This window comes from Oreochromis niloticus, linkage group LG5, assembly GCF_001858045.2.
Source record: "Oreochromis niloticus isolate F11D_XX linkage group LG5, O_niloticus_UMD_NMBU, whole genome shotgun sequence".
Classification (NCBI taxonomy): domain Eukaryota; kingdom Metazoa; phylum Chordata; class Actinopteri; order Cichliformes; family Cichlidae; genus Oreochromis; species Oreochromis niloticus.
The window spans coordinates 29,470,151-29,496,280 of record NC_031970.2 but is presented as its reverse complement, the minus strand read 5'-3'; the positions used below and the strand labels follow the sequence as shown (position 1 = coordinate 29,496,280).

Below are 26,130 nucleotides of genomic sequence, written 5' to 3'. Positions count from 1 at the left end.
CGATTAAATATCAAGGTTTAACCATCCAAGGCAACAGACAAGTGCACAAGAGAGTTGAAGAGACAAGTGCAGGCAGGGTGGAGTGGGTGGAGATGACTCTTAGGGGTGATTTTTGACAGGATAGCAACAAGAGTGAACGGGAAGGTTTACGAGATGGTGAGACATGCTAAGATATATGTTTGGAGATGTTGACACTGACAAAAAGACAGGAGGTTTAGCTGTAGGTGGCAGAGCTGAAGATGCTTAGATTTTCATTGGACAAGATTAGAAATGAACACATCAGAGAGATAGTGCAGGTTGAGACAGTTTGGGCATGTGCACGGGAGCGAAGGCAGATATTTTATGAAAAGGATGTTGAATATGGAGCTGTCAGGCAGGAGGAAAACAGAAGACCACAGAGAAAATTCATGGAAGTGAAGGAGGACATGCAGAGGGTTGGTGTGATGGAGGATGCTGGCGACTGTGTGAAATGGAGGCAAGTGATCCGCTGTAGCGACTCCTAAAGGGAACGACCCAAAGAGGAAGAAGATTAAAGCACTGCTTCAAATGCCTTTTTAATGAAAATCACCCGGGTCCAGCAAAGCTAAACGGGGGGAAAATGAGGGTGGTTTCATCTGCTGTTGTTTCCTCATTAACCTTAAATTATGCAAACTAGACCAGTTCCCATTCCAGTTTGTGGACAGCTCCCTTTGCTCACTCTTGCAGTACCAACCCCTTCCTCTCCTCCCCCTCCCTCTTCCTGCGAGTGGAGTGCTTTCATGTTGGCTCCAACAATCTGAGGGTCATGTCTGCTTTTCATTGCCACCTATTCCACTGCTGCTTTCCTCTGTAATGAGTCCTGGTAAGCCGACAAGGTCAGGTGGCACAGACACATGGAAATATTGTTTCTTTTTCATGTGTTAGCTCTGTGTGTTTGCACTGGATCATTTCACCATCTCCGTGTGTTTGTGTGTGTGTGTACGTAGGGACACACATCAAGCTACAAAGCCACCAAGGTCGGTATAAACAGAAACTCATCCATCCTCACACACACATTGTATTTTGCTGGTATAACTCCCTCTTGCTGAGACTGCAGTTACCTGCGCCACCTCCACTTCAGCCTCAGGGTACGGCTTCATAGTAAAGTCTGCATATTTATCTGCTCTGCTGTCATGGATGAACTTGTTTGGATTGATGTGGAGGATTAGTATTTCACACCAAATCAGATGGCTCCTCAGAACCTGCCCTTTAGCTTGTGGACTTTTTGTTTTTCAAGGGAAATAATATTAGAGAGAATTATAGATATGAGTGTCATTGTACAGGTACGTGTCCCGAGGAGGCTAATGCTAGAATGCATGAACAGTTAGGAGTCATGGAATATATATTTTTTGTAAATAAGATTTGTTTCAGTAAGACCTAGGGTTGTAGTGGTTCCACAAATCAAATGTTTTCTGGGTCCTTAAGTCAAAGCCTCTTAAAACATTTCATCTTTCACTGCAGCATCCTTTAGCACAACAGCTTCACATGACTAATTAGCATAAGCAACAAAGCTAATTAGTGCGACATTATGTTCACTTATTACAATCTATGTGTTTGTACCTTTTTTAAAAAGGGAAAAAAGCTAAATAGAGGTTTAGCACAAAGTTTGCCTAACACTCAAGTTAGGTAGTTCCATGTATAACTACACTATGTTGCCAAAAGTATTCACTTGTCTGCCTTCATAAGACTATGAACTTGAGTGGCATCCCATTCTTAATCCATAGGGTTTAATATGATGTCCACCCACCCCTTTGCAGCTATAACAGCTTCATCTCTTCTGGAAAGGCTTTTCACAAAGTTTAGGAGTGTGGGAATTTGGGAATTTTTGATCATTCTTCCAGAAGCATAGTTGTGAGGTCACACACTGATGTTATATGAGAAGGCCTAGCTCACAGTCTCTCCTCTAATTCATCCCAAAGACGTTCTATTGGGATTGCAGTCAAGACTCTGTGCAGGCCAGTCAAGTTCTTACACACCAAACATCCATGTCTTTATGGAACTTGCTTTGCACAATGGTATGCAGTCATGTTTGAGCAGGAATGGGCCATCTCCAAACTGTTCAACTGTCTTGGTATCCTGAAGCATTAAGAGTTCCTTTCACTGAAACTAAGGGGCCGAGCCCAACTCCTGAAAAATAGCCCCACACCATAATCCCCCCTCCACCAAACTATACACTTGGCACAATGCAGTCAGGCAAGTACCGTTCTCTTGGTAACCACCAAACTCAGACTCATGGTATTGCATCGCGCTTGGATGCAGCTGATTGGCCATTGAAAATCAATCCATGAAGCATTCCACACTGTGTTCTTGAGCTAATCTGAAGGCCAAATGAATTTTGGAGGTCTGTAGTGATTTGCTCTGCAGAAAGTTGCCGAACTCTGCGCACTGTGTGCCTCAGCATCCCCTGACCTTGCTTTGTGATTTTACATAGCAACCCAGTTTGTGGCTGAGTTGCTGTCATTCCAGTTTGTTATAATGCCAGTAACAGTTGACTGTGGAATATTTAGCACATTTCATGAGTGGACTTATTGCACAGGTGACATGCTATCATAGTACCAAACTGGAATCCACTGAGCTCCTGAGAGTGACCCATTCTTTCACAAATGATAGTAGAAGCAGTCTGCATGCCTCGCTGCTTGATTTTATCTACCTGTGGACATAGAAGTGATTGGAAAACCTGATCAGTGATCAATGATTTGGATGGGTTAGTGAATACTTTTGGCAATATAGGGTAGACAGATGCTTCTTTATGAGCTGCTTTTCACTGTGAAAAACTTCTACCACTACCATGTTGTTTACTAGACGTCACCATGACTCTGACCTGTTTCTATCTAAAATTTCTGTCATGCTTTTGATGTTCCTGTAAAATTAAATAATAAAAATTAAAAACCAGCAAGTCACAGGTTTAAAAAGGTTCTGTAAAAATGTTACTATTATGAAAGTGATTAACTTTGTTTATCATAATCTTATCATAAAACATGGCCGCTCTGACACTAGCTTATATCAGGCCGGCAAAAATAACAGGCATCCAGCCATTCATTTATCAATGTTTTTAACCTCTTATCTAGTTCAGGGCATAAACAGCATTAAAAGATGGATGTAGCTAGTGTGACATCACACATTGGTTTTGAAGCCTCCAGAAGGTTCCTACTATCTCCATCATGGTTGTAAAAAAGAAAATAATGTGTTTGTGAAGCCACACACTCTTTGGCTGATGACTTTGTGTGGTTTATTTTTTATTCATTATTACCCCAAATGAGTGACTGAGCTCATAAGCTCAGCATGCAAGTGTTTACACAGGTCAAGACAGAAAGCCACTTTGCCATAAACTTCTATAGGACCAGAAAACTTTTTGTGGCTATCGCTATCTGGTGCCCTTCAGATAGACTGCAGGTTTAAGGCACTAATAGTGGCTTAATTTTTCTGACCTGGAAGACGCATCTATGTTTTCTACTGTCTATGGTTGAGGGTTACATGGGGGCTGAAGCTTATCCTAGCCTCATAGGGTGAGAGACAGGTCCGGTCCATCAAAAAATTACTGCTTTATTACTGAATCAGAAAGATATTGAAATTTGAAGCCCATTTGTGAATTGTTATTATTGTCTGAAGTAGTCCTAAATCTACCAGATTCGCTTGCGTACCTATATGCCGGTGCACCGCTACAATAGCGCTGAGAAGTGTTATTCAGGTTATCCCAGAAGATAAAGTTAGAAGATATTGATGGACCACAGCACTAAGGAGAAGAGACTTTGAGGCAAATTACATTCAGTTGTCTGCAGTTCTGATTTCAAGTCAAACTTTGACAGGAAAACTTGTTTAAATGATAAAGTGATTCTGTCAGTTTTTATATATCATACAGTCAGTTCTTACAACAGGATATTACTGGAGCAGCTGCAGATTATTAGCATTCAGTTCAAACGTTATATCATAGGACTATTATGGTCTGTTTCAACATGAGCTAAAACATACTGGTACAATATATAAGTATAATTTAAACATTTAAACAAGTCACTTGACTGAGGTATGATGATGATCATTGTGATAGAATGTTTGTGTCTCAGTAGACTTTAGTGCACTATGAGGGTTGGCTCTCTCCAGTGCCATTGATGCAGTGCTCCAGTGAACAGCATCAACTAGTGTGGTGGCAAGTAGGTTATACTGAAAAATTCAATTCATTCAAATTTAAGAACATGGCAACATTACAATAATAAATACAATAATAATAGCTGTGTGTAAACTGTGGTGGATAATCATTTTACTAATAATCATTTCATCTATTTTGTTATCCTTTTCCAATTCAGGGTCACAGAGGGGGCTGCAGTCTATCCCAGCATAGGGTGAAAAGCATCCTGGGCAGGTCGCAAGCCTGTCACAGGAATCCCATCATACAGTGCTGTGAAAAAGTGGTTGCCCCCTTCCTGATTTCCTATTTTTTGCATATTTGTCAACTTAAATGTTTCAGATCGTTAAACATGAATATTAGACACAAGTAAACACAAAATGCAGTTTCTAATTGAAAGTGTTTATTATTAAGGAGAAAAGAAAATTCAAACCTACATGGCCCTGTATGAAAAAGACGTGAACCTGCTGGTGTGTTGTGGATCATTGTCCTGCTGCAGAACCCAAGTGAGGTCAGTCAGCTTGAGGTCACAAACAGATGGCTGGACTTTCACCTTCATGATGTTTAGTAGAAAGCAGAATTTATGGTTCCATTTACCACAGCAAGTCTTCCAGGTTCTGGGGCAAAACAGCCCCAGACCATCACACTACCACGCTGAGTTACTTTTATGCCAGATGTAATGGGACACACACCTTCCAAAAAGTTAGACTTTTGTCTCATCAGTCCACAGAGTATTTTCCCTAAAGTCAAGATCAAGATCATCAAGATCATCAAGTTTTCTGGCAAAACTAAGATGAGTCTTTATGTTCCTTTTGCTCAGGAGGACCTCCTGGACCTCTGGCCATTTTTGCCCAGTCTCATTCTTATGTTGGAGTCATGAACCTTAACTGCAAGCCTCACTGAGGCAAGTGAGGCTTGCAGTTCTTTGGATGTTGTTCTGGCGTTTTTCGTTCTTTTGTGACCTCTTGGGTTAGTTGTCACTGCGCTCTTGGGGTAATTTTGGTCAACCGGCCACTCGTGGGAAGGTTCGCCACTGTTCCATATTTTATACTCCATATACTCAGGAAGAACTGAAAAATTAAATTATTTGAGGACTACAGTAAATTTATGTCAGGGAAACTCAGCCAGAGAGACTATCAACCAACCAACCACTCATTGCATACGGGATTTGAACACCATTGTACTGTAAAAACTGTTTATGGAGTACCAAGGGTGCCAAATAAATACACTATAAAAGGATGTATTAAATGTGTCATGTATTAATCAAAATTGGAAATATATGGAATATTATTTAAATACATAATAATTGAATGTATCATTCATTAAAAAATCAATTAAAAAATCTAATTCATTGTTTCATGGTTCATGCATAGGGATTCACTGGAAAGACTTATGAGACAGTAAAGGAAGGGTCTAAGGTTATTTTTACATACGATGTTTAAGCTGAATTCATGTGCTAAGTGTGACAAATCAAAGAGTGCAGCTCAGCACAAACTTTTAAAACCTTTTTATACTGATGGTGAGTAAATGAAGGGATGGGAAAGGAGGAGACAGAAGAGAGGGAGAAATATTATTATGTAGTCTAGTTTTGTTGGTGTCGTTTTTTTGTGAGTGTCATAAAACACCCAAAACAGTTGATTGTCGATTTCACAACTTTATTATCTGATAGAAAATCGAAATATTCTAATATAATAACATTAGGCTGATACAATAAACAACAAGACCACACAGCAATGGCTCAATGTTTCTGCATCACCCACTGTTCTTCATGAGTCATTTCACTGTGGCTCAACAGAGATGGAAAATGGGAATTTCAAAACAGCCCTTTCAAGCAGTGAAACAGCTGTCAATTTACCGTCTTGGTGGAGCTACAAAGCAGTGGCTGTGAGCTGGGAGATCCCTCCTGTCTTTCTCCACCTGGATCCATCGCCCTTGATGCACACTTTCAAGGACACCTGGCAAACTCCATGGAGCAGCTCAATAATGTAGGCAACGACCCCAAAAAGCCCAACGCAGCAGCTGCTCGGGCCGCCACACAGGGAGAGGCGTGTGTGAGTATGTGTGGAAAAAGTAACAGAAGCATCTAATCGAATGAAAAAGTGTTTATATAGTCAATAATACCATGCTAATACTAGCTAGGCTATTTGCTCTCAAAAGAGCATTAGCTCTTCAGTTCATGGATGTTGGAAACATTTCTTTTATGTTCTGCTCAGTGTTTACATGTTTCTATCACATTATTTCTGTAAATTCTCTGCAGCTGCACGTCAGTGCTGCAGATTTCCTGTCACTCAGGTCACTGCAATCATTGTCAAGCTAGCCTACAACAACTCTCTTTGAGTTACACTGTTTAACATGCAGTAAGTAATGATAGAAAATAGAAATCTGTGGTTACAGCAATGTACATGTTTAGCCATAGCTATAGATTTACTAAATAACATATCCAGGCTTGTGAGCTATATCACTGCTCAGAGGGTCTGACCTATTAAAAACGGCAAAACTTTTGTGCTACTTTGTGACGTTCCAATGACATAAGTGCTTTTTGTTAGTAACTGCTGCTGTTTTTGGTGATGGTAGCTGCTGTTAGCCTATGTTAGCTGCTGTTAGCTGCTGTTAGCTAATGTTAGTAAAATCATCTTTGAAGGAGGTCTAACATTGCTAGACTTAGACAAATAAGCTCTCATATAATGTGAGAGGGTAATCAAACTGTTTGTCGGGGAAAGTGTGATTTTAGGACACTTGAGCCTGATGTTAGCTGGCATACATGTTAGCTTTTATCCAGCTGTTGTTGTTATTTAGCTGGCTTGTTGTCAGCTGTCCAGAGATGAGAATGTCACATGTCTTAGGTGCTAATAGTAAGTAATTGTTACAATATCAGCATAATTACGCGCTTTTATTCACGTTTTTATGTGTTAGAGTCCTGACTTCAGTTTAGGAGAGGAGGCTTGTAGGAAGAGGGTAACATTTTATCCAGACGCGGGTGGTGTTGTCACTTTCCTTCATCTCTGCCCTTCTCTGATAATAACACATAGGTGTGATGCTTCATCATCAGGTGCAGACACGAATTAAAATGTGTCTCCACAATACACAAATGACTACATATTCTCTTCTTCTTCTCAAGCTGGTAGGACAACATGGCAGCTTCCATAAACCAGCACCTGCTCCTTTGTCGTTTTAATGGATTCTTAATAGATTAATTGTTGGATGATGTAATTACACACTGATCAAAGTATATTTATGAGCACAACATTTTTCTTTCTAATAAATAACCTAAAATGACTGTGTCTTTAAATAATGCTGCTTCTTAACAAGGTGAGGTTAAAATCATTAGTTCCATTTATTCAGCTGGTTAAACAAAGGTAAATGTCTGTCTTTGAGAAAACAAGTGCACACAGACACACACACATACACACGCTGTATGTGTGCAAATGTCAAAGCTGAGCCCTATTCTCACCTCCTCAAACCCACCACCACCTCCCACCACGTCAGAGCAGCAGATGACATTTCATCAAATATTTATTAAAAACAATCTCTGAACAGCATAATTAGAGACTGGGTTTAATGTCGGCCTAATCCTTGGGCTCCGATTTCCCCGCCGTCCTCGCTTTGCAGTTATGGAAGCCAGTGCCGCAGTGTCTACAGCCAAATGGGCTCCCAGTGAGCACCCTGCAGCGTGATGTCTTGTAGAGCACCTCGTCAGTTCCTCACCTATGAATCAACGTTTAATTTCTCCCCCTCTCCCCTTTTTCTACTGTCATTCCTGTTTATCTCACTAGAAGCTCACAAAGCAGCTGCAGTGTAATATGCTGACAAGATGCACGCACGCACGCACATACTTGGCTTCAAACGCTGCAGTCCCCCGGAATGGCTTGCAGGAGAAGAGCTGCCGCTGAGCACATTATTATATTTTCAGGTTATTAATTACTTTCCAATTACTTAAACAAATATGCTACATTGAGTGCCTAATTTCCCTGCTAAACTGCAGCAGATGGATGTGGCTTTGGCTCGAACCGGCTAGCACTTGGTGCCTCAGCATAAAAGAAAAGCACAGAGATGAGGAGAAATATCATGCACTGGTTGCTGCTCTGCTGTTTTAGCTCTAGAACATTAGTTAGTTGGTGAACCCTAAAGCAGGGCATCAGGACGTGTGTGTTTTCTGTGCAGCCTCGCAGAGAAGCAGCTGCTATTAATTATTCCTTGAAAAGTTGTGGCTGTTTGGCATTTTGGGAACAGTTATTTTTTTTGTATCTAGTTGTAAATGACCTCTTAGACAACATTTCCTAACCTTGAACTGTAAGCTTATGTTTTGGGGTGTGTGTGTGATGGATGTTCGCCTTTCATTAAAGAGGCGCACACCTACGTATGCACGGAACGTGGCGCTCTATGGTTTTGCGGTTGCTCGTCTATTTACACACCCGCCAACGCTCGCTCAAAACAGCGGCCAAACTCTTCAGTCACATCTAAAAGCCTAATGGGAAATCTCTCCCCTAATTAAGATGCATGAATAATTCAAGTGGTGGCACGCTAATTAGTATTCCATCAGTCCTCTGTGGCAGTGACGGCCTGTCGAGGCTCATCACAGCTAGTTACGGCCCGTATGGGGAGGAGGCCGGCTGAAGAGAAGGAATGCAGACACCTTGAGAGCTGCTTGACAGAGTATCCTATGATTACTGCAGAGAGCATGACAAGCTTCCTATTTTCCTCCATCTCTGTAATCAACAACAACATGAATCCTTTGTCTGTGGAAAATCTGGTGAGAAAGATATAATTTAGGAGGAAAATGAGCCTTAGGAGAGGGAACTGTTTTTTTTTTTTCCTTGTCTAGCTTCAGCTACAGAAAGCGATGTTACATTTATTTGTCTGAGCATGAGTAGTTTTCTTGTCACCCAGGGTGCAGTGAAACTTCCATATACACATTGTACTGCTTTAAATGCATGATTTAGCAGTGTTATGGCCCCACAGTTATTGCCTCTCTCTCAAAGGGGCTGTTTAATGCTAGTAAAAGCAATAAAGAGGTGTTAAGATGGAAATTAAGTCTGGATAAATCACCGAGGTTAACTCTGCTTTGGCTCACAATTACTGTGTGCCTTCAGTGAAATTCATTACTTTATCCACAACAGGAATATTAACCCTGTATGGAAATGTGCTAATGTGTCTGTCATCTTGTGCAATCTCGCTCCGCATTGTTTTCGCTGCAAGAATATCAATAAACAAGAAATTATCTTTAATTTAATTACAGCTGCGTTGTAAAACAAATTAATGGTGATGCGCGATACATGACGCGGTAGCTTCTATTCGTGCCCGTGGCTGTGTCACTGTATTCGAGGATTTGCCGTTTTGTTGCCATGATACGCACACACACACTGTCTCTCGCACACATACACACAGGAAAAGAAGAAAGGCTCCTGTGGGCCCTCGCCTGTGTGAGTGTATGTCGCCCCGGGGAGGCAGGCTGAGGTTTTGTGGTGTCTTTGTGCTGGGGTTAACCTTGGCTCTGGGCTAAACACACAGGGAATGTTCTGAGAGGACCTTCAGCCATCAGCAGTGGCTTTTCATATACTGCTTCACTCCTGTGGGAGTGCCGCCACAAACACAACTATTGATCCGCTGTCACGCTCTCACACACTCCTCCCCTTGGCGTTTCTCTTTTTCTCTTAGCCAACTGGGTAGTGTGTGTGTGTGTGTGTGTGTGTTTATGTGTGTGTCAGCCAGGCTAAAAAACACTCTCCAAAGTGGTCACAGATCCGCCTGATGTGGTATTGGGATATTGATGTGTTACTGGTGTCCCGTGTATCCTGTGGGCTGATGCATTATGTTTTGCATCTTTTCTTTTTAAATCTATTTATAGCCACAAATGGCCTGCAGTGAATGAGTGCAAAATATGATCATATGTTGTAAATTACACGGGGATTTCAACTTCCTGGAAAAGAGCAGAGGGTGACCTCGTGCTGCATTATTAGTTATTACTGTTTCCCCTTCTATCAAAATCAATTTTAATTTTCCCTTTCTTGACTGACACCACACCGTTAATGCAAAATGATCTTTTATTGTGCAGCTACGCCCCAGCAGTGTGTAGTAACAGTGCTCATTTTTATTCCCAGAAACATTTGTAATTATAGGAAAAATTAATTTTTAAAAAATTGCTGTCGTGGTCTTTAAAGTTGAGTTAGTTGTGCACTTTATGTTGATTATACTTTATGATATATATCTATGCTTTTCATATTCATATTTCTTCATGTTGGGCTAACCTGCTGTGTGGGTCACGCCAGCAGTTAATTCATCATCATCGTCGTTAATTGGAATTTGTTATTTGCATTCCTTGAACTTTAATTAGGGCAACATTTCACAAGCCTTTTGTGAAACTGTGCAGTATGTCTGATTCCCTGTGCGTAGGTACAAAGAAGCAGAAAGATTTAGACATGCTTGGTCTGATTTGGGGGCATGTTTGGGGGCAAATTTACAGACTTTAATTGTGAAAATTGTGAATTTTTAATTATTATTTTTGGACATATGAGATAAAGTTGGACAATAAAAAAGTTTTATTTGCTTTTATATGGATGTCTTCTCCTTCTAACCTGATGACTGTGTTATTTGGACTATGGCAGCCCACCTTTTTTTTTTTGGCCATTTGGGATTCAGGTCAATCTGTTGTGAGACTAAATGTGCAGCGATGGTAAAACAGAGTCCGAGAATTTTAAATGCACAGCTAATAATTTCAAATTTGGAGAGGAAAAAAAAAGAAGACGAAACCCCGACAGATGGAGCAGGAGACAAGTTCACAGGATTCGTGAAAAAAAGAGTTGGGGAGAGAGAAGGAGAGAGAAAGAGTGGTCTGAGGGACTACGATGATTCATCTCCACTTCCTCTGTATGCGGAATAAATAGCAGGCCATTTCCACATCATAAATATCACCCCCGCTTAATGTGCTGAGCTCCAGGGTGGGCCTAGACTGCATTTTTGTTTTTAGCTTTTTTCTTCTTTCTTTTTTTTTGCGATTTGGGGGGGCGGCGTTGTTGATGAGGTGGTACGATGGATCCCTTACCTGCAAGCCTCGAGAGAGGGGGCAAAGGGCATTTAATCCCCGAAGCAGGTGCCATAGCTGTCATGGTCCCAGAGGGGCAGATGTGCTCCAGATGCCAGAAGGGACCAAAAGGAGCATTAATCATTTTCAGCCTGATGACTCTCCTCTTCATCTCCTCAACCCGGAGCAGCGCCTGTGTGAGGCGGTGAGACTGAATGAGGGACGCGCACACCTATATTCGGATGTGTGGTGTAGCTACGTTTCCTTGCTGTAGAAATAGAATGAAGACTTTGGGGGCCAGCTGTCATAATTTGAAGAAAAATTGAAGAGGATAGTGAGCGTACACACGCTTTCTCTTTCTTTTATCCCTTCTGAATGTAGACTTCTCGTGCTGAGCAAGTCAGTGACATTGGGCCCCGATTTGTCCTGACGTGTGGAGGGTTGAGCTCATTTTTCTGGATGTCAAGCGTTGTCCCCTCTGATGAATCCTCTGGCCCGAGGCCTGGGCAGATTGGCTCACGCGCTGGCTACAGGCAGGTGATTGATGACCGGAGGAGAAGTCTTCGGCTTTGCTCTGATTTCCCCTGACCAGTGTATCTGACAGCACCAATCGCCAGGCGGACATTGGAATTGGGCCCTCCGCCATCCAGTGCCCAACCCCTGGCAGAGCTCGCTGCTTAAGCTGCCCGTAGCGCTCTACGTTTTGAAAACAGCAGAATATCTTGAAATGCCCGTGCAGTAAAAACCAGTCGTGCCTTTGGAAGGCCGTGGTGTATTACACCCACGCAGACATGAAATACCACTAAGCTGGATGTTTTCCACATTCAAGTGCAATTAAGAGAGATTTTGTAACATATCTGGGGTCCAATTCAGAATGGCTTTTCTCAGCATCCTTACAGGCGAGGAAAACAGTGAGCCAACGCCTCCCTTCACAGCCCCGTTTGAAGCCCCTGCATCAGCTTTTTGGATGAATGCTCGCCTTGGAACACACATAGGTGGTGTATCGTCTTCTCAATTAGCACCTTGTCCAAAGGCCCCCCATGTCCCATTCCCTCCCACAGTACGGGTGTGAAATTTAAAAACCTCCTCCAGCATGACTGCTCTTCTCTTCGGGGCACTGCACTGCTGAGCCAGCATAATGACAATCACCACAGTAGCCCAGGATGGCAGAGCAACAAAACAGTGAGTGTTTACAGGGAGGCTGAAGGACTGCAAACCAAGCTCAGCGATGAGTGAAAGTGAATTAACAAAGGAATTAGGAGTGTTGGGAGTGCTGTACTGCAAAGGCTGAGTTAAGTCATCGGGCTTTCTTTGGCCACACTTCTCATTGCCAGTTATGACCGTCTGTTTGTTCCATTAAAACATCCCTCATTCTTTTCCACCCCTTCCTCATTTCATACTTCGCTCCACCAGTCTGTGTCCCATGGCAGCTTACCAGGTGGGCAAAGTTGCAGCTGGCAATTAACAGGTACCCACCTGAGAGCTAGTGTAAACGTCTGTTTGGTTTAAAGGAATGTGATTAGCTGCATTTTTTTAGACAGCTATCTCAGGGGAAAAGCAAGCAAATAAAGGAGGGAGGGAGGGAGATTTCTTTTTGATGTTTTGAATAGAGATGTTAAGTTGCTATTACCCACTGGTTTCTTTCTTTTAGTCCTTAGATCTGTTTTGGCTCTAGAGGGTGGAAATGGCACCAAAAAGACTTATTATAGTTGTTAAGGCTTGCAGTATTCCCAATCTTTGTGCCTAACCTTTTGGAGCATCTTTTGGTTTTTATGCAGGTGAGTATGCACAAGCCTTTGTCCAGTCTTGGATTTGCATTTCTTCTTCTTTGTTCCTGCCTCTGTGACTGATTAGCAGAACTCAAGTTATGGATCTGGCGTAAACATTGATAATATCTCTAGAGCAGTGCATAATGCATGAGTGTAGTTAAAAGTGGAATTTCTCTGTCGCAACTAGAGCGATAGCATTGTAAATACTTAATGCTAGAGTTGCTGTAAAACCTGGAGGTCTTGGAGACACCTCACGCTGACCCCTTCTGATCTGATGCCGTTTTGACACTAGCTCAGAAGCATGCTCAGAACAAGGGAGAGGCAGAACCTCTGCAACCTCTTTCAAGCTCACCTAGCCAAACCTCTCATTCTCAGATTGTGTGACTTTAACCATAACTTGTGAACAACTGAGCTGCTCAGGAGGCTGACCTAAACTTCTATATGAGCGCTTTTCAGGAGTCATGAGTGTTGACACGATTAAGAGTGAGACGGTGCCTTGTTTCCTGGATGGAATTATTTTGATCCATAAACGCTCACCTGTGGCTGCTGTTGACTCTGATAGAAGTGTTGTAAAGCAGGCTGCCTGCCTGTTGTCACTTGTTTTGTCTTTTGCCACAATGGCTAGGTGCGACAAAAACACATCCTCTCCTTCTGAAGCACTTCTTTCGGCACTGGAAGAAAAAGACACGAGTGGTGCCTGCCAAACTCGCCACAGTCATAATAAGCCAAGTCAGAAAATATCATCAGCCCCATCGCATACATGTAATAGACCAATCCTCTGACTTTTTCATGATACAATGTGTGATATTTTTTACCCTGAATCATAAATGCAAATCAGTATTCATTTGCCAGGACGTGTGCTGCCACCCAATTCACTGAAGCCACCCGTCTGCAAAAAATCCCAGCCAGTTCCCAGGTCCACTAGGTCCCTCATGAAAGCACTACACAAGATATTTTTTGCACACTTTGGCTTTCAAAATAAATTCCTAGGTTCTGCTTGTATTCTGTGACGCTGTTTAGGAAGCCCTTGAATTCAGTCCAGCAGAGATCATTTTTGGTCGCACGCCTCAACTTTCCATAAAATCTTTAAAATAAATGTTTCTTTGGCCTGAATTTTCTTGATAAAAGTGTGTCAGATATGGAAGAGGATTAGGGCCACTGGAAAAAACAAAGTTTTCTCAGAATTCTTTTCCAGAATTCTGAGAAAAAAAGTCAGAATTCTGACTGTTTTCTTGGAATTCTGACTTTAATCTCAGAATTCTTTTTTTTTTTTTTTTCAGAATTCTGACTTTTTTCTCAGAGATTAAAATCAGAATTCTGATTTTTTTTTTCTCAGAATTCTGACTTCAATCTCACAATTCTTTATTCTCAGAATTCTGAGAGTAAAGTCAGAAATCTGAGAATAAAATCAGAATTCTGACTTTTTTCTCAGAATTCACTTTTTTCTCAGAACTCTGTCTTTAATCTCAGAATTCTGGGAATTCTTAGATTGTGTTACATTGTGCTCTGTGCTACATCTCAGAATTCTGATTTTAATCTCAGAATTCTGACTTTTTTCAGAATTCTGGCTTTTTTCTCAGAATTCTTTTTTTTTTTTTAATTTTGACTTTTTTCTCAAAATTCTGGAAAAGAAAAGAAAAAGACATGCCCACGTTTGTTTTGTTTTTTCCTTTTTTTCTGGTGGCCCTAATCCTCTTCCGTAGTCAGACTATGTGCACTGAGTGACAGATATTATTAAATCGCAACCTGGAGCTAGACAAAGATGAGAAAAGAAGGAGGGCAGTGAGAAGAAGAGGAAAGAAGTGCACCTTTCCAGCAAAGCTCAGACACATTACTATGGCAGACTTCCCAGTGTCCTGCACATCAGAGCCCAATCAAATATTCTATTACATTATTCTCCAATTTCTGCCCCCTATCAACTTCTGGGGCCCTGGGGCCTCGCTAGCACTGTCGGCCGAGGAAATGTTTCCTCTGCATCCATCTGTGGTGATGCGAGGACATATTGGAAATCAAAGCAGGAACAGGAGGAGGGAGCAGAGGGCAAGTCCCCTGGCTCCGGGATGGCTCCTCTTCGGCCAGGAATTGCCACTCTGTGGAAAGAGGTAGTAGGGAGAGGTGAATTTGTATGTTAAATGCATACACGCACACTGTCCTTACTGTACATACATCTGTTCATGGATGTGGTTGAGCCTTATGCAAACAGAAGTAGAAATACAAGCCAGAACATTTGTTCTTCACTTTTCAAATTTGAACTATATATATTTCCAGTCACCAAAGTTGAAAGTAGACATGGAGATAGTCACATGGGATTAAATGTGCATTCTCACCAAGGACAGCAAACTCTCACATAGGTCAGGTTCAGCAGAGTCAGACATTTTCAAGCTGAGGAATCAGACAGCAGCAGAAAAAAACAGATAAAAAATATCAAGAGAACAAAACCCTGCTCAAAAAACAAGGTCAGAGAAAACTGCGAAACTGAAAAGTAAGGATACTGTTGGTGCCAACCAACAAGAAGAAAGCAGTCTTGAAAAAGGCATATAAACACTGGCGAGGACACCCATTGAGGACTCACATCAATTAATAATCTGGCCTCTGCTCAAACTGCCTACTGATTCCCTCTGAGCGGGTTTTACTGAGCATTCTGTAATCTTCCCCTTCCCCAAAATATCCCCCTTCAGGAGACATTTCCTACGGCCTCAACTCATATCTCTGCAACACAGTTGGTCAGCAATGTGGTCCTGGCTTGGAACCACAGCTGCAGAGACTCGGATGGAGTTCATCACTGCAGAGGAGGGCAGAATTTTGGAAATCTGGTATTAACAGGCTTGCTTCTTATAATTTCTAATGAGTTAGTAAAGTTAGCCAAGAAGCATTTATAGATTTAGAAGCTTTATGCAACAAAAACTTTCTCTCAAAAAGTGCAGCTACCCCTAAATCCACTTTCGCAGCTTTGTGGTTGGACTGGAAAACATACAAACAAACCAAAATACTTGCTTCTGACATGTGACGTCAACTAGCTTCATGCTGTACTTGTCCTAACTGTTACCAGCTTCTGTTTTTGTCATATTTTTACATTTATGGACTGGATCACAGGTCCCACGGTTGGAACAACAGGAACCACTTTTTTCAGAACCATCCTAATATTAAATATTGCAGTTGTCTATTTGCACAATATTTCTCTGTGAATAGTTTCTGGATTGTTCATTTATTTAAACAAATAAGTTATAGCTCTAAATATCTAACAGTTTTCTTATTCATCTCAAAAATTGGTACACATGGTATTAATGTGTGTACATTATTATCTGCCCTAATAAGAGGTGTGAGCAAAATGTTATACCACTACTCATATGAATCCAAAAACCAAATCTGATTTCACTGTGGCGACTATTCTCATCAAGGGCTTCTCCTTGTGCACCTCTGTGCTACTCATCTCATAATTACCAGTCAACCCTACAGTATAAACCTCAGGCTACAGTTCTCCACATCAACACAAATCCTTATCTAATGAAGACAGATATAAAGGCTTTCTTTTAGTGTTTGGGTATGACTATGTGTAAATACAAAGCTGACAAAACAAAGATGAAATCTAGCCTAAAGAGATTTTAAAGTGATCGCCACAATGATTCTACTTTAAAGTAAAAAGTAAAAGTAAAATTTTATTTATATAGCACCTTTCAAGATAAAATCACAATGTGCTTCACAGAAGCTAGTACATAAACAACTTTAGTAACATTAACAGGTAGAAATGGAGGCTGCAGCCGGACTGCTCATCCGTTTGTTACCTGTTGAAGTTCAGGGTCTGGCTGCTGGGCTGGGGTCGGCATTCACTCAGCTTTTTTGTCACTCTGGGTTCTTTGCTAGCTTTGCATTAGCATGCTGTCTGTGCCTGCTGTCTGTTCCTGCAAAGAGCTGAAATTGTGTAAGTAGCATGTGGTTGTTTCTGTCATGGACACAATGCACTTAACCATTGCACTGTTGCTCATTTGTGCAATAAAAAACCTGCAACATCCAGATCTCCACTCTTCAAAAGCTGTACACCACTCCACCATTTTTCTCTTCCTCATACGCACTGAAATCAGCTGACTGCAGCACAAATGTGCAGTAAGAAAAAAGCATATTTGACTGTTTTTTTTCTTTATATCCACAATTAAAACACAATTTAAACTTAAATGAAGTACCAGCGTTACTGAAAGAATTTAATGTGATTACAGTAATGTGTTACTTTGTAACATGTTACAAATGTTCTCACTGCCTGTGAGTGACCAAAAACAATGGTGACCATGTTTCCTATGCTCTTTGTCCTCTTTCACAGTTTCACTACTGCTTGGTGAGCAGTTTTGCAGACACATTGGCATCTTCCATGGAACCTACTGGCAACTGTGGCACCCTTCTACTGACCAAAGAAATTATAGGGAAGTTTTTTTGGTATGTATGCCTCATTTGCCTCTTTGCAACTAGTTTCAATCTAGAATCAAAGATTCAAAGCATTTATTGTCATGTGTACCAAGAAAAGCATTTCTGTGTACAATGAAATTCTTTCTATGCTGTCCACACACAGATGCCGGTTAATATGTACAAATAGATCAAATACAAATAGCATCAATAAATAAACTGAGACAAAAAAATTGAAGTATTAAATAGAGATGGCACGATACCACATTTTTATGTCCGATACCGAAACCGATATCATAAATTTGGATATCTGCCGATACCGATATTAATCCGATATAGTGTATTTTTTCATCAATAAAAAGTTTTTTTAATATCTTGCTGCATTTTGTATAAGTTCATACTCAAGTTTAAAACCCCCCCACTAAAGCTATTCTGTTATACCTGTATGCAAAAAATACACTGCACCCAAAATATTTCATAGTTCAGCAACACTGATCAATCTAATAAACTTAAACCTGCTCCATCCTCCCTCTTCTGGTATTTTAAAGAGTACTTAGCGGAAATATTAAGCAACCTAACTAATAGGGTTGCAAACTCCCAGCCAAAAAAATAGGCAGCCACCCCCCACCCTCGTGATGCTTAATGGATGTAATCAACTTTAATTTAATGCACATGTAAAAAAAAAATTTAAAAAATGCACAGAAATCAATTATTTTTCTACAATAATTAAATAGATTCAACATCTTTCTTCAACAGAATTGCAGACTGCACAGATCGTACCTTCTCCCCCAAAAAAGTAGTAGTAGCTTACTAGGGTATATTAGACTTAATAGTTACTATATACAGTAATGGACTTCTATACATTTTACGTCAGATTAAAACTTTGGGTGTAAGATTCAGATAATTATTTATTAAAAGCTAGACATTTTAAATGAGAATAAGAAAGAAAAGTATGTCTTTGTGCCCCCTTTTCCCTGTTCATGCCCTATCGGCCCCCCTGGCTAAACTTTGCTAGATCCGCCCCTGCACAGTTACCAGCCGTCAGCTACATAGAAAAAGATCCTGTTGTAGAAAGTAATATTAAATAAATTCCAACAACAGTTTATTAAGGTTATACGTGCTGCTGTTGTTCAGCCGCTGGTTTCCTCTTTCTGGTGCAAAGTGGGCCAAAAACAAAGAAGAGACACGGACTCGCGACAGAAAAGCCGATCAGCTGATCATTAATCAGTTTCATGAAGTAGCAGCAGGAGAGAGAGGGAGAGAGAGGCAGTCGCTCCATATATCGGTTGTTAAGCTTAACATGGGAATGCTTTACAAACATTCAGAGATGAACTTACACACTTGCTTTACTTCTCTCTGGGATAACTTCCTCGGAGATGAAATGCCGAGAGGCTCCAAATGCTCAACCAGACCGCTGACAGGTCTCACACACCACAGCCGCCTCCTCCGACGTGCTAAGGTTATGAGCTGAATTACGCCATGTTGCAAGTTTTGTGGCTTTCGTGATATTTAATGGATCGGATTACATTTTTTATTTCTCTCCGATATCCGATCCAGTAATTTAGGTCAGTATCGGACCGATACCGATACGTAATATCGGATCAGTCCATCTCTAGTATTAAATAGATTTATGTGCAAAAAACCTTTAACCATAATATGCTGGTTTTATATCTAGCATCTGCTGGCAACCTCCAGCAACCACTTGCTTATCGGTTGTAGAATACACACAGTTCCCTCAGTTGCCAGGAGGTCAGTGACTGCTCTCTCGGTCTGCATAAATGGGGCTTTAACGGTCGACTTCCCAACAACTGCCAGCAACCACTCCACAAACAGTCGGGGAATACACATTTTTCCCTAGCAAGCTGTGGTTGCCAGATGGTTGCCAACTGGTCTCTAGTCCAGTCTTACCATATCCCCCCGTCAGTTTATGATCAAACGCAAGTGAATAATGATGAGAATCTTGAGTGCCTGCGCCAGCTTTTCCCCTCACTGTCATTCAAACTACTACCAATGGGTGGCGAGGGATCACATGATACACCCTAGCAGCTATATGAATTATGCACCCCGAACGAAAACAAACAAGCCATTGGCTTCTGTTTAACCTTTGGAAAAATGAACAGATAAACAAATGAAAGGGGGAGAAGTGGAAATAATGAGCAACTGATAACCATCAGCTGGCAGTCAAACGCTGGTGTGCCACAAGCGCTTTTTTTTCCACCTAAACACACACTCACAGTGTGCCCCTCACTCCAATCACCACCTCCCGGCTGCCCAGCAGGAGACTCAGGTTGATCTCACAGCAGTGTGACAGGACAGCAGGAGCACCTAGGTGGGTGGTCAAAGGAACAACAGAGGTTAGTGAATAGAGGGGCATGATGAAAGCATGTGTGTGTGTGTGTGGAAAGAGTGCAGTGTGTAGCCACTATGTCCACTGACAGTGGCCTGAAGATCACGCCAAGGGCACTCCAGCCAGCTACTCTTCTAGCAAGCCCCCTGTCTTTAGCGGCTCAGTGTGCATATGGGACTGTGTGTGTGTGTCACAGCACGTGAGGCTATCTCTGTATCTGTGTGTGTACGTGTGATTCACCTATGACCAGCTCTGCTTGCTCGGAGGCAGCTCTTTGTCTTTGTGCTGACAGGGTGAAGATGATCGACTGCTCTGTACCTCCAGTTTCACGCCAAAGAGACAGAGAGGTTTATGCAGTGACCACGTTTTACAGTATATGTTAGAGCTTTGCTTTGTTTCAGTGTAAAGTGCCAAAACATTGGATTTTTTAACAACTAAAAGTCAGCTATGTTTGATATTTGGGTAAGTGACTCTCTCAAATGAGATTAAACTAAACTGTGTGTCCAGAGGGATTATATAATATCAGAGTATTATTAGTTATCTAAATTGAATAAAGCTCTCAGAAATGAAAACCATATGTCTAAGAGGGTTCATTCTTCACATGTAATCTCCCTTTTTTGTTGCGATAAGCCTGAATAGTACAACGTTTAAAAATGGAAAGGGAAAAAAAAGTACCACGAGGGGATATGTGTGTGTAGGCAGAAATCAAAGAAGTAGTGATATGATCATTTGAAATGATAAGGCTAGATTCATGAAGACTTAATTGGGTTGTTTTTTTTTATATCTGAGGCTTTATGGACAATGTTTTCCTCTTTTGCTCTCCACATAAACTGCAAAGATTTCAGGTCATGCATATTCGCTGTATTCATTCAAACATTCATGAGTAGTGAACCCTTTTCCAGGACATGTCATGAAAATAATTGCACACTTCCTCATCCAGAAAGATGGTCAACATCAAGATCAGAGGGGAAAAAATGAAGCCAAAATGAAATTTGATGTAGCGTAATATAAGAAAAAATAAAAGTCAAAGGGAAAACTCTCTGAGTACAGAAATGTCAGAGCCAAACACCAATATAACTGTGTAGAACGATAATAACCAAACCAAACTTGCCCTTAACTTGGTTACATCTTTGTTTTTCAGGACATTGCAGGTGAGAAGATGTTCACCCATAGTGTTGATTGTTTCTTCTGAAAAACTTAATGAACTGATAGGAAATCAGTTGAGCCCCTAGTTCAACATTTGATTGGTTATTAGGCTCATTATTTTCACAGCAAAGATGCCAAACACTGTATATTTCAGATTTCCACTGAGTGTCTGTGGGGTTTGGACATTCGATTTTACATTATTTTTATAAATTGCATTGCCTAAAAGAAATACAAGTTGAAATATAACCAGATTAAGCATTAGTAAAAGCAACTGTGACAGCCCTTCATGAGTTAATAATGTTTTACGATGACTGGCTAATTGAAGTTTCTCCATTTCTTTGAGGAGGCAGGAAATCATGCCAAGACAGCGTTTCTCTTCCTCTCCTTTAACATCATATTTCTAAGGCTGCTGATACCATTATGTCGACAAGAGTGTGCTGAATTACGGAGTTTGGCTTGCGTCCCTGGAGAGCATGAGCTGTTGGAATGATTAGTAAAGCATGTAACCAGCCTGCATCTTGTGGAGCCAGACAGACAGGGAACATATGTATGTGTGCCGGGCCTTTTAATCAACACATGGGCTGAGAGGATGCTTGCTACTGCCAAGGAATGAATGCGCTTCTTCCCTCTGTGCTTTGAGGGAAATAAGGTAAACCGCCACAACACAAGTGAATCCAAAATAAACGTGCGCTCAGATGTAGAAGCCAAGAAGCAATAAAAAAAACAAAAAACCTCTCAACTGAAAGTGCTAAGCAAAATTATATTTACAGAGTGTGAACAGATAGGAATATTCAATCAGTTTTTATAGCCCACAGAGACACATACAGCGAAACCCAGTAGTCATTGTAATATCACTGGCCTAAATAGTGTTATTAAGCTGACAGTGGCTAATTAATTTTATTGGCGGCTTCATTTCCTCTGTCTCCCAGCGGTAAGAGTCCAGGGTGTTAAAACATGATAAGTATTCGTCGCTGGTCGTCGATAAACTGTGAGAGCGGTGTGACAGTGACCCTCTGGGCGCACGCAGGCCCCAGCGCCTCCTTACGCCGCCTGCCGTCACTCCCGTCCCGCCGAAGGCTCCCTGTAATTAAGAGCTACGCACTGGGGAGCGCGTGCGTGCATTTATCTATGGAGCAATACATGGAGTGAGTATTATCAACAGGGGTAATAAAGCATGCTGTAGAAGATAACAGGGACAGATTTAAATGCTGTAAAACTAATCTGAAAAGTCAGTTTTTGACTTTTAAAGGGAATCTTGATTTGTAAGATAGCATATGTTATGTCAGTCTGAACTGTAGGTAATGTCTTCTTTAAGCTGTGCACTGAAAAGCTGAGATGTTCCCGTCAGGGTGTTAGGACTCGCATCATTTTGATAACTAAGCCTTTGAGTAGGCTTAACTTAACCACACTCAAGAGCAATAGCATAGAAACTGTTTACTATGAATTCAGCAGTATTTCGGTGCTGCAGTAGTTTGGTCTTCAGATTTCCCCAACATCAACACACGTCACCTGCCTCCATGCTTCTTCAGACAGTAGTGGGAATGTGTATTAGTTGTGAGTTTGATCTTATTTGGGTATCAGGAAAGAGAACCAAAGCAGCCCGTTGTTGTAGTAAAACTTGTTTTTAGGTGTTATATATTGTGAGAAAAGCAGGGCTATGGGTTAAGTGCAGAGGACAGGGTCTAAAGTCACAATACACTGACAGAAAGATTAACCCACAGTTATTCCCATCTTTTTTTTTAAGTGATTTATTGCATGAACAGATACACTGGCTTCTATATTGTGCCCCATCATTGGCTTCACAGTGTAATGGTTTAAACAATGGTTTAACAAGCAAAAGATCTCTGCTTCAAACCCAGGAGGAGACGTAGATCCCACAGTTTGTTGGCCGTGCATGTTCACTGTATATTAACAGGAGTACATAAAGGTTAAATGTGTGTGAGAGGACAGCTGAGAGCTATTTATCCCTGGAGCTTTGCTCCATATTTTCCCTCCCACCTCTTCCTCCTTGACATGGACGAAAGGTGAGGTGAGAGAGTGAGATGATGGGCTTCGCTTCCTGCAAACGTTGCATTGATTGCACTAATATCTTCTCCGCAACAATCAATGACTCCATGTGTCGTCCTGACACCGTCGCGTGTCTCACTGGCTGTCTCACTACTGATGGAGATAAAAACAGGCACATGTCCTTAAAAACAGCAGTTTTGTCTCCATCAAAAGAAATATTTTTTTTTTAAAAAATCATTCTTTAAATGTCAGAATGATGTATTTTTTACACTATTTTGTCTTTTCACTAATTCTTTTTGTTCCGTTATCACACGTTCATTATCCAGTAGAAAGAAAACACAGAAATTACCGATATAATTCGACCCTAACTGAGAGCTGGTGTCTGTGACTCTCGTGCGCTCTCCATCTCTGACAGGGTGGCAGGTGTTAGATGAAATAGAGAAAATGAGCTCAGTGGAAAGACCCATTAGATGCCAGCAGCGGGGGCTCAATTGAACAAATAGAAACACTTTTGTCATCTTGGTTTCACCGTAGCCAGCTGAATGCAATCCTATCAGAGGCTAAACAGGAATGTGCAAACGTGCACATACATATGGGTTTGGATGTAATCCAATAACTACCCTGGCTAACTCGCAGGAATCACACAGAGATGTACGTTCAAATACAAAATATTCCGTTTTAGATCTAAATTGGCTGAATGTTCCCCACGCAGCAGCTCTTTAGGTAGGACGGAAGATTTCACTTTCAAAACTCCGGCAACTTCAGTGGAAGCCTGTAAAAAATACAAACTTTTTCATTTCAACATTTGATTGTCTTTGCTCCATTTTCATTTACATTTATTGACAATAACTACTCTTCATTTTGAGCAGATTTTACATCATATTTTCCCTTATTTACTGCAGCCGATGTGTTCTTCCTGTCCTGTTATCCATCAACGGCTTCTGTTTTTTCACCTACAGGATTACCGGCCGTAATGTTACCCACCTTCAGGTTACTCAAAATCAATTTTTATCCTGACCTTCTTTCACTCCGTATTTCCAGCAATACCTCAGTACTTACTGGACCATACTGTATGCCATCTCTCCTCCTCCTCCTTCTCTTCTTCCTTCATCTGTTGACTTACTGTCACTGTCCCGCTCACCTTCTGGTGCTGGCACATGTGCTGAAATCCTCAGAGCAACTTCACCCCTCCTCCCCTAACGCTCGCAAATTTATTAATATGATTTACATAAAGCTAAAGTTCTCCTGGCAGCCAAGGAGGCCGCTCTAAAATAAGCTGTGGCGCTGACAGAGTCAATGTGTTATGTGTGTCATAGGCCCGCGGGGCTCTGGGGGCTGTTGGGCAGGGAACGTTATAGAGGATCCCCGGGGGTCTGCTGGCCTGGAAATGACATGGAGTGAGGGAAGAGCCCCCATACTCCAGAATCAGTCATCTCATCTGCAGGGGGAGAGGAGGAAGGACAAAGACGCATCGCCCCACCGCAAGGCACGTACGCACACTCGTGGGAAAGGCACGCACGCACTCTCACACACACTTGCACATGCACGGACACACTCACCAGAATATAATATTTTATGTGTGATTTTTAAATATGGCTTTAGAGAAGGATTATGCAGGAGATGATGCGGGCCGATTATGGTTTCAGGACATCGGGGGCGCTTGAGCTCTCTAGAGAGGCCCAACGCAAGAGTGTATTTTTTTTCATACTGCAAACAGATTTTAAAATAGGGTGGGAAAAAAAATTAATTTAATTTAACAGTAAAACAGCCTATTCACTCAAATAACAGGCTTATCATGATGCTTTTCTTTTCCTGTATTAGCACGGCTCAAGGGTAAATTTAATAAAAATTATATATTTTTTAGGAGTTTATTAATTAAAAGCAGACATAATAAAATTAAAAAAATAACAATTTTAAGTATCTAAAGATTCTCTATAAATAATGGAGCACTCGTAACTCCTTTCAGTTACACTGTGACTGCAACAAAATCCGCTGTTAACATCGCCGAATGACCACCACATCTGAAAATAGCAGTGTGCGGTGTTGCTTACCTACCACAAGGTCAATATCTGCCAGCACCTGATGACAACCAGCTGATGTCAATCCATGCTGACAGCTTTTGGGCTTTTGAGTGGTTTGGGGCCAACCCCGCATGGGAAATACAATCTAGTGTAACCAGTAATGGAGCAGAGGTGGTTAAAAGAAGAAGAACAGAAAATCCAACCCACCGCCACACTCGGAGCTATCCAAACAAAACTAAAAGAGAAAAATGTGAAAATCAAGACCTGCGGAAAAACCATTTTGCGCCTGCCTTCGATAAGCCGAAGGCCCGCTTTTTCTTTTTTTTTCTCCTAAGGAAGAATAAGTATGACTGCAAGAAATAAGTCGGCGTGGTCTGTGTTACAGCTGTGAAATTATCCCAGCGTGTTTCCTCTGAGCTGCATGACAATGAAAAGGCAAAATGTCAACACCTTGTTTTCCCTGCAAATATTTAAGAAAGCTGTGACTAAAGGAGAAGTCCTCGGAGAGGGGAAAGGAACACAGAGGGGAGAATTAGCCGAAAGATTCGCGTACCGGTTTTCCCTGATGCTTCATCTTAATTACCGCCGTGCAAGCCATGCAAATCCGATTGGTCGTTTATGCCAGGAAATTCATAACCACGGTGCGATATTAATTACTCCGGTAGGATTCGCGCCGTATTTGATATGCACAAGGCATTGGCGGTCATTACCAGCCTTGTGTTTCAGCCCTCAGCCCTGTGTGTCAGCGGTAATCAAATCTAAACGTTGACAACAACACATTCACTAATCAATATAGGATGGGAGGGATCCTTTGATGCTCAAATTTTAATCTCTTTTCCTCTTGTGTGTGTGTGTGTGTGTGTGTCAATATCCCATTAGTATCTCTCACACATGCACACACACAACTCTATTAATTTCTCTCCCAGGATGCTCATTGGATTTCCTCATTTAAAGCACGTCTTTTATGTTCCATTGTTCCTAAAGACATTAGATTAAGTGGAGTCAAATGCAATTACGGCACACAGTTGTTCAGCGAGGGCAAAGTGGGGTTATGTGTCACATTTGGGGGCAGTATAGGGAGAGAAGATGTATGCCATACCACGATAATCACGCAATGCTCCCACTTCTCCTAATGCATGACCCGGAGAGAAAGATGAATGGTGGGGGGAGTGGACGACGACGTGAGAAAGAGTAATCTGAATGAGACACCGAAGAGAGAAGATGATGGACAGAGGAAGAAAGCCGGCCCTTAATTTCATCAGTGGAGCAACACTGACCTCTCCTGGCTAACA

At 41.5% G+C, this 26,130-nt stretch overlaps 4 long non-coding RNA genes across 6 annotated transcripts; 2 read left to right on the top strand and 2 right to left on the bottom strand.

Moving 5' to 3' along the window:
- Nucleotides 1-677: 677 nt before the first annotated feature.
- Nucleotides 678-5,325, top strand: LOC102082694 (uncharacterized). Of its 2 annotated transcripts, XR_002062061.2 has the most exons (4): nt 678-841; nt 966-995; nt 4,083-4,166; nt 4,320-5,325. It is a non-coding gene; the product is annotated as an uncharacterized LOC102082694 (long non-coding RNA). The 2 variants fall into 2 exon arrangements; XR_265959.4 differs by having other exon boundaries at nt 681-995.
- Nucleotides 5,326-14,799: 9,474 nt separating this feature from the next.
- Nucleotides 14,800-16,937, bottom strand: LOC109202160 (uncharacterized). Its single transcript, XR_002062087.2, has 3 exons — nt 16,708-16,937; nt 15,253-15,307; nt 14,800-15,015 (listed from the first exon to the last, which is right to left on the bottom strand). It is a non-coding gene; the product is annotated as an uncharacterized LOC109202160 (long non-coding RNA).
- A 4,971-nt stretch (nt 16,938-21,908) lies between these two features.
- On the top strand, nt 21,909-24,620 carry LOC112846961 (uncharacterized). The gene is made up of 3 exons (XR_003220193.1): nt 21,909-21,955; nt 23,777-23,807; nt 24,134-24,620. It is a non-coding gene; the product is annotated as an uncharacterized LOC112846961 (long non-coding RNA).
- Nucleotides 22,467-25,533, bottom strand: LOC106098039 (uncharacterized). 2 transcript variants are annotated; one of them, XR_001224132.3, is made up of 3 exons: nt 24,869-25,533; nt 22,809-22,970; nt 22,467-22,711 (listed from the first exon to the last, which is right to left on the bottom strand). It is a non-coding gene; the product is annotated as an uncharacterized LOC106098039 (long non-coding RNA). The 2 variants fall into 2 exon arrangements; XR_001224133.3 differs by having other exon boundaries at nt 24,873-25,533.
- Between the last annotated feature and the right edge of the window lie 597 nt (nt 25,534-26,130).